Source organism: Mesoplodon densirostris, chromosome 4, assembly GCF_025265405.1.
Source record: "Mesoplodon densirostris isolate mMesDen1 chromosome 4, mMesDen1 primary haplotype, whole genome shotgun sequence".
Taxonomy (NCBI): domain Eukaryota; kingdom Metazoa; phylum Chordata; class Mammalia; order Artiodactyla; family Ziphiidae; genus Mesoplodon; species Mesoplodon densirostris.
In genome coordinates this window covers 124,622,326-124,638,974 of record NC_082664.1, presented here as the reverse complement: position 1 = coordinate 124,638,974, position 16,649 = coordinate 124,622,326, and the positions used below count along the sequence as shown (strand labels likewise).

Sequence of the window (16,649 nt, the reverse complement as noted above, 5' to 3'; positions counted from 1 at the left end):
TGCAGCGGCCAGGAGGAAGCTTTCCCCAGCACATGCTCAGAGAGGGGGACACCAGTAAGGATGGAAGGGCTAGAAAGGAACAGGGATAGAAGCGTTGGATTGTACTTACCTGGACTAACAGGTTAGACACAGGCAGCAGATGGTAAGACCTGAATAAGAAGTTAGCTGGCTCTCTTCTGCTGCTGATTGGCGAAGACCAGCCACAGATGGTGAGTGAGAGTGTGGCTATGAGTAGATGTCGGTCCTGGGATTAAGGAAGCATCAGAGCCTCCTGCTGAAATCATCTGCAGCACCGCTGAGAGATGTACAGGATCCACAGGCAGAATTCTAGGCTTGGATCCTGAAAACAGAAACCATGGTAGTTCTGGCTCCTTGGCAGCTCTTAACATACAATGTGCTGAAGGGTGTACTTGGTACCAGCTGGAGAGGTTGTGAGGACAGAGCATGACTGTCAGGCCACAGAGTGAAGCGTCGTGCCATAAAGACAGATGGTGAGAGGGGTGCCCCTGTCTGTGGTGGCTTACTGCCTTTTTAGTACTCTTCCTGCCTGTGTACTCTTCACGCCTGTGTACTCTTCACATTGGGCCTCTTCAGGAGCTTCTATTTCCAAAGCATTTTAATTTAGAAGTCAAATGTGAGTGTTCCAAGCTCCAGTCCAGGCTAAGAGTGCTTCATAGCTTTTCTGTTTTCTCACATTTAGAGACACCCAGGTTTCTAATACACTGATTAATAAGGGAGTCATAGAATAGTATAATTTGTGAAACCAGGCATTGGAGAGGAGTTGCCACATAAGGAGAGAGTGGAGTCAAGAATCGAGTTTTCTTTCCAGTACATTCCTGCCATTAAGATACCAGTGCAAGAGGAGAGGAAGTGGGAAACAGAAAATACACAGATTTATATTTCAAGCTATAGATCTACTATATATGTCATTACCCTACTGAAGACATTCAGGGGCTCTGCTGCTACCTGCTACCACCTTAGATGCAGGTGAGAGGGGCCTACTTTTAAGGGGCTCTGCTCTGGCCCTTCTCCAGCTGCACTCCTACGTGGGACGGGAATCCATCAAACCAAAGGAATATGCCCACCTGAAGCTGACTTCACCCCGTCAGACCTCGCTTCAGGTATTGGAAGCCCAAATTCTTTACCCCAATGACCCTGAGCTCACTTCCAGGGCCTCTGTGGTCTTCCCCCCTTGAGCCTGAAATATCAACTCCTGAACTTGTGGAGTGGCTAAGAAATTATAGTTTTGTAGAGGGAAAAGTGTGAATGGAGCTTGGACATGTGGGCTGGGGTACCCATGGAGTGGGGGGTGAACTGGCTGTAGGAAGAAAAGGGGGGAAGACTGCTCTGTGTGTGGTCCAGCTCTCTCTGATCCAAGCGGGGAACTCTGAAAAGTCCCAGAACCCTAAGTTCAAACCTGGCCTTCCAAGTGGTTAGGAAAATTTGTCAAAGCAAAAGGATATATTTTTTAACTTCACAGTTTGTTAGCTTGTTTTATAACTTTTACATAATATTTAGACATTTGATACGTGGAACTCCATGTGTAGCCTTTTGTGGGCCCTACAAATGCTAGGGTTGGCTCTGGCTTCCCATTTGATATAGAATCAAGTTGAATCAACTTGGCCTGGTTTTTAAGGCCTTTTACTATTGGTTCTTCCCTAAACTTACCTTTTACTGCTCTTCTGCAGGAATCCTCTGTAGACCAATCTGGTGCACCCATAGCCAGGCTCGGCCTACATCCTTTCCTCTGTGCTCAGGTTCACTCAGTTTTTTTTTTCTGAAAAGCCTCTGTGTCTGCTCTGCATTTGTATGGGCCAACTACTGTTTTAAGACCAGCCTCACAGTCATGTCTCCTCCCTCTGGATTCTTCTAACAGCTTTTGTCTGAGCCACTTATTGACACTCAAAGTGTGGAACCATGTGTGGAAACCATTTTTCTTATTATGCACAAGGCATGGCTATAAGATAAGGAGATGCCAATATGCAATAGTTTTTGAATGAGGAAAGAGGATTAAAAAAAAAATCAGAAGAGTAGCTAGAGAATCTGGAGAAAGTAGTTAGGCAGGTACCAAAGGAGGAGATGTCTGGCATTGTCAAAAGGCTGCAATATGGTCATTGGGAAAGATCCCCCAAAATAGAAAGAGGAAAGAGGTCTTTTGTGATCACTGAGAGATCAGCCCATTGTGTGGGTGTAAGCAGCATTGCAGTGGGGAAAACAAGAGATGAGAAAGTAAAGACAGCAAATACAGTTTCATGTCTCTTAAGCACTGTTTCTGAGAAGAAAGGAGGTAGAGTAGTTTGAAAGGGTGGAGGAGGTTAGTTGTTTTGTTCTGTTCAAAGCATGGAGGAGACTGTGTTTGTGGGAGAAAAGAGCTAGATTAGAGGGGGAAATTGATAACAAGGAAAGGATAGTTTATTCATCAAATCTGGGAATGGCTGTGATCCAGTGTACAGGTTCAGGGATTAACCTTGATGAGGAGAAAGGACACTTCTTGCTGTGGGACAGGGAACGAATGAAGGCTATAGGATAGGCATAATAATGAAGAGACTGGGCTTAAGGGTGAAAAAAGTTGACTATCACTGTAGAGGAAAGGCTAGGAAAGCCCAAATTTTCTGGAGTGGGTTCAGATTTCATACATAGTTGGCCACCATATCTGTGGATTCAACCAATCATGGTATTCAGGAAAAAAAATTCCAGAAAGTTCTAAAAAGTTGCACCGGCAACTATTTACATAGTATTTACATTGTATTAGGTATTATAAATAATCCAGAGATGATTTAAAGGATATGGGAGGTAGGTTATATGCAAATACTACAGCCATTTTACATAAGAGAATTGAGCATCCACTATTTTAGTATCTGCAGGGGTCCTGGAACCAATACCCCAGGATACTGAGAGAGGACTGTATATAAATATCACATTCATCAGTCATTCCTTTCACATTTATTCAGTGCCCTGCGTGTGCCAGACACTGGGGTCCACGACAGATACAACTTTTCATTTAATTTCGGAATTTGTTATAATGGTGACTGAGATTTACTTTCTACTCTTCTAGAAGGCTTTCAGTAGAAATAAACACGAATCAGAAGGGTGTCCTTTGTCAGACCAGACGTCCCTAGTAGGGGTTGGGAAAACACTGGCATCTCAACAATGGCGCCCTGTCTGAGGTGGAGAGGGAGGAGAGGCCCCGATGTGGGGAAAACAGGTTTAGACCTGGGTAACCCGAGGAGGGTGCGCCTTCAACCAGGAAGAGGCGAACCTCTTGAGCACTTCAGGCCGCGCGGTAACCGAGGGTAACAGCGCCCCAGTCCACGGCGGTGTGAAAACCACCTTCTTCCCTAACCAGGTATATCTGCGGAGGCTGACCAGGACCAGACACAAGCCAAACCTCTCCATCCAAGATACCTTCCCTCTGCCCCTGACTACTTAAGGTCACTGCTCCTTTTGCCTAGTTTATTGATGAGGGGCGAGGGAGAAGAGAAGCGGTAGGCGAATCACCTTTCCTATTTTACGATTGGTAGTATTAGGCTCCAAGTCCCGCCTCCTGCCCCGCCGCAGACAGGCTCTCGGGGTTGTCACTCGATCCTCTGCAGCCGCCCCTCGCCGTGGCCCCGCCCCTCGCTGAAGCTGGGATCTCGCGGGAAGAGCGGTGGGCACGGCTGTGGCTCCGTCTCCCGGCTGCGCGCGGAGCGGGAGGGCTCTCCTCACACAAGCGCTTCCTCGCGGAGGGGTTGAAGCTGCGGCAGACGCAGGCCTGGGCAGCCCCTTCTCTGCCGCCTCCTTCTCTTCCTGAGGGCTCCCCGGTCCTCTTGCCCTCCGACGCTACCCAGGTGAGGAAGCCCGGAGCTCGTCTTCGCTGAGGAGCGGTCGGGGAGCGGGGACACGGAGCAGCCGGGGCAGGGGGGCTCCCGACGGGGGCGGCTCCGCGGGCAGCGCGGCGCTGCCGGGTGGGCGCGAGGCTTGGAGGGGTTCGTGAGTGCGGGGGTCGAGGAGGCGGTGGGATGGGATCCGGGTGCGGGCGCCCAAGGGCGGTGTAGCGGGTGCCAGGGCTCCTCGGCGTGAGGAGGCGGTTTAATGGGGGTCCGGGTTTTTTTCCGGCTTGGGGGGTGGTGGTGGCTGGCAGCATATTGGGTCCCGGGTCTTCGGGGTCGAAGGAGATTTATCAGGATCCTTCGGTTCCTTGAGGTGGTATAGCGCGGTTCCGGGACAAGGGCTCCTTTTATCGCGGTCTCAGGCTCTTTGGGGGCAGAGGATTCAGTTTAGGAAGGTCCTAGGTCTCTGAAGGAGCAGATCCATGGGGTTTTGGGGGTCCTTTGAGCGAGAGTGGGCGTCTCGTTTCGCATTCCTGGGATAAAGAAGCAGTGTGTTGGGGTTCCGTCTGTTTATCGGGGTCTCCGGGAGAGAGGGCGATGTATCTGCGTCCTGCAGTGGCCGGGACCGCCTTGGTGGGCTGCTGGGGGCGGAAGGGTTTACAGCGGAGACCAGCGTCTTTATTGGGGTTTCTGCTTTGCCCAGAGGGGGGCGGTAACTTGGCACGGCTTCCAGTCTTTTCGGGGGCGACTGGGCGAGTTAGCGGGTCCCCGGGAGATCTCGAAGGGAGGGCGCGGCTCTGCCGGCGCTGGGTCGGCTCGGGGCGGGAAGGGGACTCTGGTGACATCCCGAGCCAGCCTAGTACACAGTCTGTGGCTGGTCAGCATCCTGGAACAAATCTCTTTCTAGATGAGATTTACTCAATGCTTAGTTGGAGGATTGATCCGTGTTGTTGCCTAGTTGGAGAAATAGTGGGTTTGTTCTGCAGTTTCCTTCTCTCTGTCCCGGGATCCCTGTGGAGGCGTGCTGGTCTCCCTGCTCTGGGAGCGGGAGAGTGGCAGGCAGCACCTTAAAGTGGGCATGTAGACTGTAGATTCTTAAGGAGGCGAGTGTCCTCCGGGTCAGCGTGGAAGCCAATGAGGACAGGGAGGGCTGTGAGGTTTTGGCTTCCTTTCCTAGGTGGTCTGCTTTGCTGATCCTGCATCATTAGATCTGTCCTGAAGTCTTGCTCCAGTGTTAGGCAGTCAAGCAATGCTGGGAAGTGTGTTCTGGCTTCTCCCTGTCCTTTGAAAAGCATTTGTGGAGAGGGGGAACTTCAAGTTCAGCTTCCAAATAACGCATTGGAATTCGAAGTTCCAAAGCTAGAGCTCTGCAGAAGCGTCATTTGAGACGTGTAAGCATGGCTAACAGCTCTTTTAGAGAATCCTGCTTAACAGTTTTATTGTAAAGGTACAGTTAGTCTTGACTCCTATGCAGAGTCCTTGGTAACTAGCCCAGACTTAGGTGGAATTCAAATAAAATGACCTGTATATATGTGTATGTGGGTTTTTTTTTTTTTTAATGTTTAAGTCAGACAGTCTGTTTGCTTGACAGTTCTCCTGGTTAGATAGCTCCTTTATCATAGAGGCCTGTAAATGAAGTCTGTATGTGGCAGGCAGTGGAACCTGTACTCACAGTAATTCTGTAATTTGGGATAAACAGACAAATTTGAGTATGCCAAAGCAGAGAACTTTGCCTGCCTCATTCTTTTGCTTAGTGACAGTTTTTTTTTAATGGCATTTCTTTTGATCTTAGAACCAGAAACATTAGTGATAATCTACTTAATACTTGACTTTTGTAATCATTTTTAAAAAACAAGGGAATTCTGCATAGCAATGCATAACTCTCTGAAAAGCTTAAGTTTTTTTGGTTTTTGTTTTGTTTATAAATTCCTGATCAAACCAAAATGCCTGATTGACTTTTATAAGATAGTTTTGACTATCAAAACTGATCAGTTGAGCAGGTATTTGATTGGAACCACAGCCAAAAAAACTCTAAGCAGATCTTTTTTTCCTCATTATTTTTGAAAGCCAATGAAAAATTAAGCAGGTGTCAGTAACTTTTTAAAAAGCAGCTTTCATAATTTCTAAGTAAACATACTGATCAGTCAAAGAATATTTGATTGTCTGCTAGGTGTCACAGCATGGAGGCACAATGATTCCAGCTCTCATGAAACCTATATCAAGAGAGAGAAAGACAACAAATAAATAAAATAAATACATAAAACAATTGAGATGCTGATAAGAAAGAAATAAACAGGATAGTTGGGGTTTTGCTCACTTAAAAAAAAAATAACCTCTGAATGATAATATAATTGATGTCTGTCATGTTAACCAGAAACCAGGCAAGATAACGATCTACCTTCTGAATTAATAAAGATTAAATTATGATCAGTAGAGTTTGAGTGTTAAATATATTTTGACTCTGAGGATTAGCACCTTCTGTTATCTAAGCATAAAAAAAGTCTGTAAGGATAAACATCAGACTTTTAAGTGTTCGGGGGATTCTTCAGGAGAGAGTTGCAAAGGCATGGAAGAGAGTTATTAATTATTAATATATGCTTTTATACTATTTGAATTTACTTCAGTCAGCAGACATTACTTAAGGGTAAATTAGAGAAGTCTAAAAATTAAAATTTTGGTCACTATGCAAATTTGTGAAATTACTGTATTTATAAGGCATTTTGTCAGTGTTGCCACTTCTACTGTGCGTACTAGTGAAGGAAAAATGTATTTCAAATATGTAAAATCATAGGAATGGGGTGGGGAGGGGAGCACAACAGAATAAGTAGAAGACTGAGGCTCAAGTTAAATCTTAAAACATGGTAAAGATGTTGGATCTTTAATTATACAAAGATAAATTAATCTTAGGCCTTTCTTATTTCAAATTTGTTTCCCGAGTTTGAAAAAGGAAGTTTTTAGACTCCCTAGAGAAGAATAGGTTGTGTTTTTGTGGCGGGGCAGGAGGTGTTTTTATTGTGGCACAGATTTCAGGATGGGATTTCTTTTTGTCAGACATATGGACACCTAACAGATGTTTTTCTTGTGAGGCATATGAAACAAAAATAGTTTTATAGTTCATTATTACACTGCTGAAAATGACAATACCAGTGTCTTTTGGATTATCATTCAAAGTTCTGAAATTATAAATGTGACGTACTAGCCAATTTCTAGAAAGGAAATCATAAGACATGAATTCCAGTCTTAACTGTGCTGCTAACCATCTGACTTTGGATGATTCCTTAGTCTCTCAGGGCCTCAGTTTCCGTATATATAAAATTAAAGAAAGAGAAGTCCCTGTCAGTAATCAATATAAATTCCAATTCCAGGGTTTTTATTACATAGGTTTTTATGTTGCGGATCTACAGTATTATATGTACAAAAAGGGATAGATGCCACAAGAGTAGCTAGTTCTCAGGGTAAAACTAGTTCCATTTAACTTTTATATATCATACCTAATTTTAGAGCCTCTTCTATTTTAACATATATATGGGAAATATTTAATTCAAGAATATACATTCATGAAGGTAAATGATTTCCTTTTGGTAATTTAGCTTTATCTGTTAAAAGCATTATTATTTTTGCTTCTGATCCCTGGTTCTGTAATAGACTATCTATATGATAATGTAATGTCCTTATTTAACTCTGTGTGTAGAATGAGGTCTCTAGTGGTTGACCCCCTTTAATCTATCCTTTACACTGCTGCCAATGTGATTTTTCTAAAATGCAAATATGTTCAGTGCTTTTTTCTTAAAACCCATACTTCTCCCTTACCTACAGTATTTAGTTCTATGGTTATAAGGCCCTTCATCGTCGGGCTCATCTCCTGCATTTCTCCCACCATACATCTCAAGCTCCAACTGTACTAATAACATCAGTTTACTGAAAGAGCCATACTTTTTCCTGACTCAGAACCTTCTTATATATTCTCCCTGCTGCTTAGAATGCCTTTCCTTCTCCTGTCTTACTGACAGAGTCTAGTGATTTTTTTTTTTTGCGGTAGGCGGGCCTCTCACTGTTGTTGCCTCTCCCGCTGTGGAGCACAGGCTCCGGACGCGCAGGCCCAGCGGCCATGGCTCAGGGGCCCAGCCGCTCCGCGGCATGTGGGATCTTCCCGGACCGGGGCACGAACCCGTGTCCCTTGCATTGGCAGGCGGACTCTCAACCACTGCGCCACCAGGGAAGCCCTAGTGATTTTTCAAGTTACAACTTAAGCGCTGTCTGCTTTTTGAGTCTTCTGTGTGCTCTGGTCCTCACTCTTCCAGCCCCACTAGGTATTCACTCTCTGTATCTTGTTCATTCATTCTCTTATGTTCATTAATATGCTGTAATTATGTATGTCTCTCTCTTCCTGGACTCAAAAGCCGATGTATATTTGTCTTATTACTTATTGAATATCTATTGCTTAGTTTACATAGTTGACTCTCATTACAGATTTGAACTCTCAGTGCCAAGATTAATATCTTCATAAAGTCTGAGTTAAGCCCAAATCTCAGTCTTGTCCTATTTTTCTAAAACTTTGGGCTTTCTATATTATCTTATTCTCTTGCCCCTCTGACCACAAACTGACATTAGATCTGTAGTTCTTATCCTCATGTTTAAGAAAAGAGACTATCAGCACTGTAGGAGTTAGGAGTTACTCTGATAAACCTGCAGAAGAGTCATGAAGAATTTTGAGGCAATCACTAATCCCTGTATCTCAAGTTGTTAGCAGAGTTATGAACTAGTTTGAGTGTTTCAGATCTTAGACATCAGTGATTTGGTAGATATTTTACCTTGGCTGCTTTCTGCATGGGAAATTATTGTTGCCAGTGTGTATGGGATTTTATAGTGGCTTAATAGTTGCTTTACATATATTACCTTTAATTCTCAAAACAAATCCTGCAAATTTAGTAACTTTCTCAGGGTTATTATCTACTAAGAAGCAGGCTATGTAGATCCAGGTCTGTCTTACTCCAGATTCTATGCTTTTTCAAAATGCTACACTGCTTTCTGAATATGAGTTCTTATTCAGTGTATTTAAAATTATTAATAGATACTTTATTCATTTTATAAATTGAAAAAGTAGGTTGTGAGGTTTATCCATTCAGCTTTTTCAAAAAAAGCTAAACTAGAGGATTTGAGATTGATTGGACTTTAGAGATCACTTAATCCAACTCCTACATTTACCATATGAGGGAACTGACATACACAAGAATAGTTAAATGACTTGCTCAAGATCACACAGCTTTGTAGTTGGTTAAGATTTGTTGTTGTTGTTAAGCTAGTTATGACCATTGGTGTTGTAAAACCATTATTTGAAAGGAAACCAGGTGCCTGATGTTCCCCCCAGGAAAAAAGCCTACAGTGGCTTTTAGAAAAGTGATGTTGAGGATCTCAGAGTCTTAAGGACATGGCTCAGAGAAAATCCAGACTTTGGATCATGACACATGGAGACGCTTCAGTGCCTCTTCACTCGCGTAGCTCCCTAGTCTTGGTTTCTTTCCTTCCTCTTTTTACTTTTTAAAAATCTATTCACAGTTTACTAATCTTCTGCCTGCTAAAGTTATTAGCAGCAGCCTGACCAGTAACCATTTACATGCCAACCATGGGCTAACTAACAGGGATACAAAAAAGCATAAAATCTAGTCACTGCCCTGAAGAGGCTCAGTGTATTGGGAGTGGGAGGCAGTAAGTATTTAATTGCAAGGCAGTATATAAAGATGCCATGAGTGATGCAGCTTTAGGAGCTCAGAAGATAAAGGTAAATGTGGACTGGGCTAGTGGCTGCAGAAGTTTCTATGTAGAAAAGGTTTGATTTAAGTTAGTCTTTAAATGAGGAATTGGAGGGAAAGACTGGGGAAAAGAATATCTGGCTGTGTGTGTGTGTGTGTGTGTGTGTGTGTATTTTTTTAAAATCTAACCCTTGTTCACTTCCCTTTAGCCACAGTGGCCTCCTTGCTGTTTTAGAAGGCCTGGAACATGTTCTTCCAGATTATCTGTATGTCTCCTTCCCTTCCTTCTTTCAGGTCTGAATTAAAGTATCACCCCTTCTGAAAGGCCTTTACTGATACCTTGTTTAAAATTACAGCATCCCTCCCATACATACTCTTCCTATCCCTCTTCCCTGCTTTGTTTCTTTTTTGTGCTTTTCTGCAGTCCAACACACTGCTTTTATTATCTTTCTAACCCTACTATAATGTAAGATCCATGAGAGCAGGGATTTTTACCCATTTTATTCAGTGCTATATCCCCAGCACCCAGGGGATACAAAGTAGGTGCTCACATTTTACCTTTTACAAAGTAGGTGCTCACATTTTTGTTAAATGAATAAGACAATCGAACTTTAATACAGAAACTTGAAGATTGTTTGATCTAACCTCTCTCCTTCCTTCCTTCCTTGCTGGCTGGCATGGAGGACGAAGAACTTTCTCTTCTATTTAAAAAAATTTTTTTTCTAGGACTTACATTGTATACAGTGCAGAAATCATAAACAGCTCAATGAATTTCTACATATGTAAGCATGTGATCACCAACCACACCAAGAATAGAACACTTCTAGGACCTCCGCATCCTTCCTTACTCTCTGCTAGTTAGTACTTCCCAAAGGTAACCACTATTCTGACTGCCATCACAGTAGATTAGTTTTGCTTTTTCTTAAACTTCATACATTCGGTTGACCAAAAGGTTCATTCAATTTTTTCTGTAAGATGGCTTTAGTAGCACTTAGCTGTCTTTAACTTCATTCGAAACAATTTTGTTAGATTTTATGTGACAGCTGTATATCAGCATGCCTTTAAAGAAAGACATCAAGATTGGTGAATTTTTGTGTAGCCATTTTAATATTGAAGATGGAAGAAAAAAAGCCAACATTTTCAGCCTATTATGCTTTATTATTTCAAGAAGGGTAAAAACAACTGAAACACAAAAAAGATTTGTGCGGTGTATGGAGAAGGTGCTGTGACTGATCAAACATGTCAGAAGTGGTTTGTGAAGTTTTGTGCTGGAGATTTCTTACTGGACAATGCTCCACGATCAGGTAGACCAGTTGAAGTTGGTAGCGATCAAATTGAGACATTAATTGAGAACAGTCAACGTTATCCCACGTGGGAGATAGCCGACGTACTCAAAATATCCAAATCAAGTGTTGAAAATCACTGCACCAGCTTGGTTATGTTCATCGCTTTGATGTTTGGGTTCCACGTAAGTTAAGCAAAGAAAACCTTCTTGACCGTATTTCCACATACAATTCTCTACTTAATGAAAACGTTCTGTTTTTAAAACAAATTGTGACGGGCAATGAAAAGTGGATACTGTACAACAGTGTGGAATGGAAGAGATCGCGGGGCAAGCAAAATGAACCACCACCAACCACACCAAAGGCCGGTTTTCATCCAAAGAAGGTGATGTTGTATATTTGGTGGGATTGGAAGGGAGTCCTCTATTATGAGCTCCTTCCGGAAAACCAAATGATTAATTCCAACAAGTACTGCTCCCAGTTAGACCAACCGAAAGCAGCACTCGATGAAAAGCATCCAGAATTAGTCAACAGAAAAGGCATAATCTTCCATCAGGATAATACAAGACTGCATGTTTCTTTGATGACCAGGCAAAAACCGTTACAGCTTGGCTGGGAAGTTCTGATTTATCTGCCATATTCACCAGACATTGCACCTTCAGATTTCCATTTATTTAGGTCTTTACAAAATTCTCTTAATGGAAAAAATTTCAATTCCCTGGAAGACTGTAAAAGGCACCTGGAACAGTTCTTTGCTCAAAAAGCTGAAAAGTTTTGGGAAGATAGAATTATGAAGTTGCCTGAAAAATGGCAGAAGGTAGTGGAACAAAAGGGTGAATAGGTCGTTCTATAAAGTTCTTGGTGAAAATGAAAAACGTGTCTTTTAGTTTTACTTAAAAACTGAAGGTGGGCTTCCCTGGTGGCGCAGTGGTTGGGAGTCTGCCTGCTGATGCAGGGGACACGGGTTTGTGCCCCGGTCCAGGAGGATCCCACATGCCGTGGAGCGGCTGGGCCCGTGAGCCATGGCCACTGAGCCTGCGCGTCCGGAGCCTGTGCTCTGCAACGGGACAGGCCACAACAGTGAGAGGCCCATGTGCTGCAAAAAAACTCCACAAAAAACCAAAAAACTGAAGGCACTTTTTGGCCAACCCAATAAATGGAATCAAATCAATTTTTAAGTTGGCAGACAGTCCTTCTTTTTCATTGCTGTATAGTATTCCATTGTGTGAGTGTATATTTTTTATTGTACTATTTATAGACATTTGGGCCATTTCCAGGTTTTAGCTCTTAGGAACAAAGCTGCTAAGAACAATTTTGTACCTGTCTTTTTGTGGGCATAAAGATTCATTTCTTGGGTAAAAAACTAGAAGTTAACCTCATCTTCATATAGATATAGATATATAGATACATACACATAATTCTTAATTCCATGTGGTCCTTAGCACATGATAGATGATCATTAAATGACTGAAGATAAATTATTAACTAATCATGTACTATGAGATTATCTCAAACTTATTAAAAATATTGGAGAACAGCTTCTGGTCCATGCTTTTGTTCTTATATCTGACTTAAAACATGTAGCACTTAACTTTATCCAGGCTGTACACATTTCTCTTTCCTCTTGATTAGCCTCTTTTTTTAAAATCATGTTCTTTATTAGTTGATGCCCCTTCTCCAGAAGATGGGAGAAATATATCCAGAAAAGAGGAACTTCAAATTAATTAATTTTAAGATGTGAATTTTAGAACTGGTTGGCTATTTTTCTATATTTTCCCAACTTAAAAAAGTCATTTCTTTTTGACAGTTTGGTTCTACTGTACGTTATATATATTTTTTACTATTCTGTACCATTTGAAATCATTTATACCAATGCATAAGTTATGTTTTGGGATATGTCAAGCAAAGGCTTTCTTTGATGGTCTTAAGAAATTTTAGAAATGGCTTTAGTTGGTGAAGAATGCAAATGAGAACCCCTACAATAATAGAAGAAATCATGAGAAATATTTTTCTAATTCTGGAAAAGTTTTCAGTTCCCTTTTGAAGTGATTTCTAAGCTAAGACTTGAAAGATGAGTAGGAAACAAGGTGGATGAGATGCCCAGTAGGGAATGGGGTAAAAGCACTGTAGGTGGGGAGCTGTCTTTGCAGAGAGAGAGCAGGGCAGATTTGGGAATCTGCAGGCAATTCAGGAGGACTAGAGCAGTGGTTTTCAAGCTATAATGTGAATATGAATCTCCCGGTAGGAGTGGGGCTCATGAGTTTGGAGTTCTAACATGTTCATAGGTGGTAGAGATGTCGCTGGTTCAAGGATCACACTTTGCAAACCACTGGGCCAGAGTATAGGAAGCAAGAGAGAAGGAAGGAGTGGGGAGTGAAAGCAAGGACCATATCATGGAGGATCTTACAACTAATGTAAGGAATTTGGATTTAAGGCAGTGGTAACCCACTGAAGGGTGCTAAGCAGAATAGTGACCTTGTGAGATTTGTGATTTTCGAGGGGGCAGTAGTGGTGGAAATCATCTTTAGGGGTAAACTCCATCTACATTTGAAACTGTACAGTTGAATGTCTGAGCAATGATAGTTTACCCATTCATTAATAATTATTGTTTTTCCCAGTGGCAGATTCAGTTCATTTAAAGGAAAAGTTTGGTTATGTTTATTAATTTAGATGTTATATGTTAGCTTAATCTTTTTTTTCTTCCAGGGATATTATTACTTATTATATAATAAGTGTTATTACAAGTTAACTCATAATTACATTTTTAACCCTGTTTGATGGGATTTAATTTTTGTCCATGTTGTACCATATGATAGTTCAAAGTCTTCTTTTTTATTGTATTGATTAAAAAATAAGCTAGCTGGTAGTGCTTATTATATGGTAGGAATGATCTTAATGATACATAGTCATTTGAGTTAGTTTGTCACTAGCTTTTGTAAATGTTATTAATTAGAAAGCTTTAGTTTATTTCAGCTGTTTAAATATCAGTCAGTTTTCCAATATTATAAACTTAGGAATGTGTGTGTAGCTTGTTTTTCCCCCTTATTTTATAAATTCTAGGAACTCATTTTAAATACGTGGAGAAATACTAAAGACAAAGATCTAATGCCTCAGCTCAAATATAAGCATTGCTAACATTATGGTACACATTCTTCCTCCTTCCATGAATATATTTATTCATTTGTATACTGTTTATTCTCCCACCATGAATTTATATCATAAAGATTTTCGTACTTTGTCAAAATTGTTTCAAAACCGAATTTTTTTTTTTTTTTTTTTTTTTTTCTTGCGGCATGCGGGCCTCTCACCATTGCGGCCTCCCCCGCCGCGGAGCACAGGCTCCGGACGCGCAGGCTCCGGACGCGCAGGCTCAGCGGCCATGGCTCACGGGCCCAGCCGCTCCGCGGCATATGGGATCCTCCCAGACCGGGGCACGAACCCATATCCCCTGCATCGGCAGGCGGACTCTCAACCACTTGCGCCACCAGGGAGGCCCCAAAACCGAATTTTTAATAGCAGCATAATATTCTGTTGAACGGATGCGTAATGATTTAACCATTCCCAATTACTGAATATATTTTCCTCTGCAGATAACACTTGAAGAAAGTCTTTGTGCATAAATATTTCTCCATACTTGATTATTTTCTTAGGATAGGAATAAAAATGTTGAGTCAAAAGGTAAGAAGATCTTAAAAAAATTAGGTATTGCCACATTACTTTCTAGAAAGGTTATGCCACTTTACATGCCAATATCAGTATTAGTTTTAAAAACCTTTTCTAGGGAATTCCCTGGTTATCCAGTGGTTAAGCCTCCACGCTTCCACTGCAGTGGGCACGGGTTTGATCCTTGGTTGGGGAACTAAGATCCTGCATGCTGTGTGGCACAACCAAAAAAATTAATTAAAAAATTAAAAAAAAGAACCCTTTTCTAATTTAATAAGCAAAAATGATCTGACTTTAATTTGTATTTCTTTGTTATAACTGAAGAGCATTGCAAAAATTTTTTTTGAAGTTACATATTAAAAGAAAAGATTTTAAAAAGAATACCACATGCATTATGTTATAAGGTAAAATGTTTTAACTGGAATTAATGTTTTATTATTGTAGTTTTTTCTTTTAATAGATAAATTAATTTCTTGAATAGTTATTAAAAAAAACTTACAAAATTCAAAGACCCAAACAGTTGCCCTAGAGGCAACTACTGTTACCAGTTTCTTATATGTACTTCCAAAGGTATTGTAAATCATGTGTGTGTGTGCCAAAACATAAGACGAATTATGGAGAACATTCATTAAAATACTGTCTAGTTCAGGTGTGGTATTGTGTACTAAACTGTGTACTAAATATTAGAAAGGGTCTAAAAATGATTAGTATCTGGCTACTGGCCCAGAAGGAAGAAAAGCAAGGTCTGGCAGCGTTTGGCAGTAATTTTCTATAAGACAGGTGGCCTTAGCTCTTTTTATTATTGGATCGATTCTTTGACAATAGCACTTCTGTTTATAGTACCTATTCTGTAGTTCTATTCCAAAAAGGAAAGCCAAGTTTTTGAAAATTAGTTGATGCCTGAAAGAAACTCTTTAAAGTACAAAAGCTATTTGGAGGTATTTAGGAACAAGATACTTTCTTCTTAGGTATTTTAGGATTTCTTTGGCAAGTACAGTTGTATCAGAATTTTCATGACTTTGTTGCTTAACAGTGAAAGTTTGAGCTTGAATAATTATAAATGAAATTCATTTCCCTAAACTCTTATTTACCTAATTCAAAAACCAATCAGCCATGATATAAAATATTTTAGAACATATTTTTAAAAGATTTTCATGCTAATAATATAGTAGTAATTTGTCTCATACAATCAAAGATCTTTTTGAGCTTGACTTGGAGGCCACTGCTAAATAAGTAATTTGAACAATAAGAGAGGTTTTAATTGGATTCTACAGAGCTTTAATGCTTTAGGGAAAAGATATTTGCTTTGGGGATAGATTCTTTTTTTAAGCCCATGTTTCCAAAGATAAAATTTGGGGATGACTATTGTTTACTGAATACTAACTCTGTGTGGGCCAGGATAAGTTAGGGGTATTATGAGAGTTCCTATTTGCTGGAATTCATGTCTCCTATTCCAGATTAATTATAGGGCTGTAAAGGCTGCTAAAGAATTTGCACCTAATAGTGGTTGGTAATATATGAGTAGTTTTAAGAAAGAATTTACCAGAGGTGGGAAAAGATCCTCTTGACTTTAAAAAAAACACGTTGAATTTGGAAATAGTTACATGTTTATAGGAGAATTGCAAAGTACAAAGAATTCCCATACGCCTTTCACCCAACTTCCCTTAATGTTAACATCTTATATAACCATGGCAAATTTATCAAAACTAAGAAATTAATCCTGATTTTTTTAAAGGGGAATTCAGCAAACTTTTTTTTTTGAATACGTATTATGTGTAACAGAGTGTTTTAGCTGCTGATACACAATTTGGAAAAGAAGTAAAGGTTGCAGATAATAATAATAAAATGGTGAAGTTGGTGTTATTCCTGAACAAACTGTCAGATTATTGAACACATATATTTTTGGTACCCCAAAAAGAAGACACTAATCACTAGGAGCCAGCATGGGTTCACAGAGGACAAGTCATGCCACACTAGCCTCACTTTTTTTCTTATAGGGTATGTAAACTGGTAGGTACATCAGGAGATGCTCTGGCCATAATATATCTAGAATTATAGCTACATTTATTGGATTTTAAATTTTGTGCTGGGTACTGGGTTAAACACTTTACATAGATTGCCTCATTTAGTCCTGTTTTACA

General features: G+C 40.8%; 1 protein-coding gene across 1 annotated transcript in view; it reads left to right on the top strand.

Moving 5' to 3' along the window:
* The first annotated feature begins 3,640 nt into the window (after nucleotides 1-3,640).
* GLCE (glucuronic acid epimerase) overlaps nucleotides 3,641-16,649 on the top strand; it is a 119,231-nt gene continuing 106,222 nt past the window's right edge. Inside the window, exon 1 of the mRNA XM_060097098.1 lies at nucleotides 3,641-3,830. The gene's annotated coding sequence lies outside the window, so the exon portion shown is untranslated. The remainder of the gene's footprint in view (nucleotides 3,831-16,649) is intronic.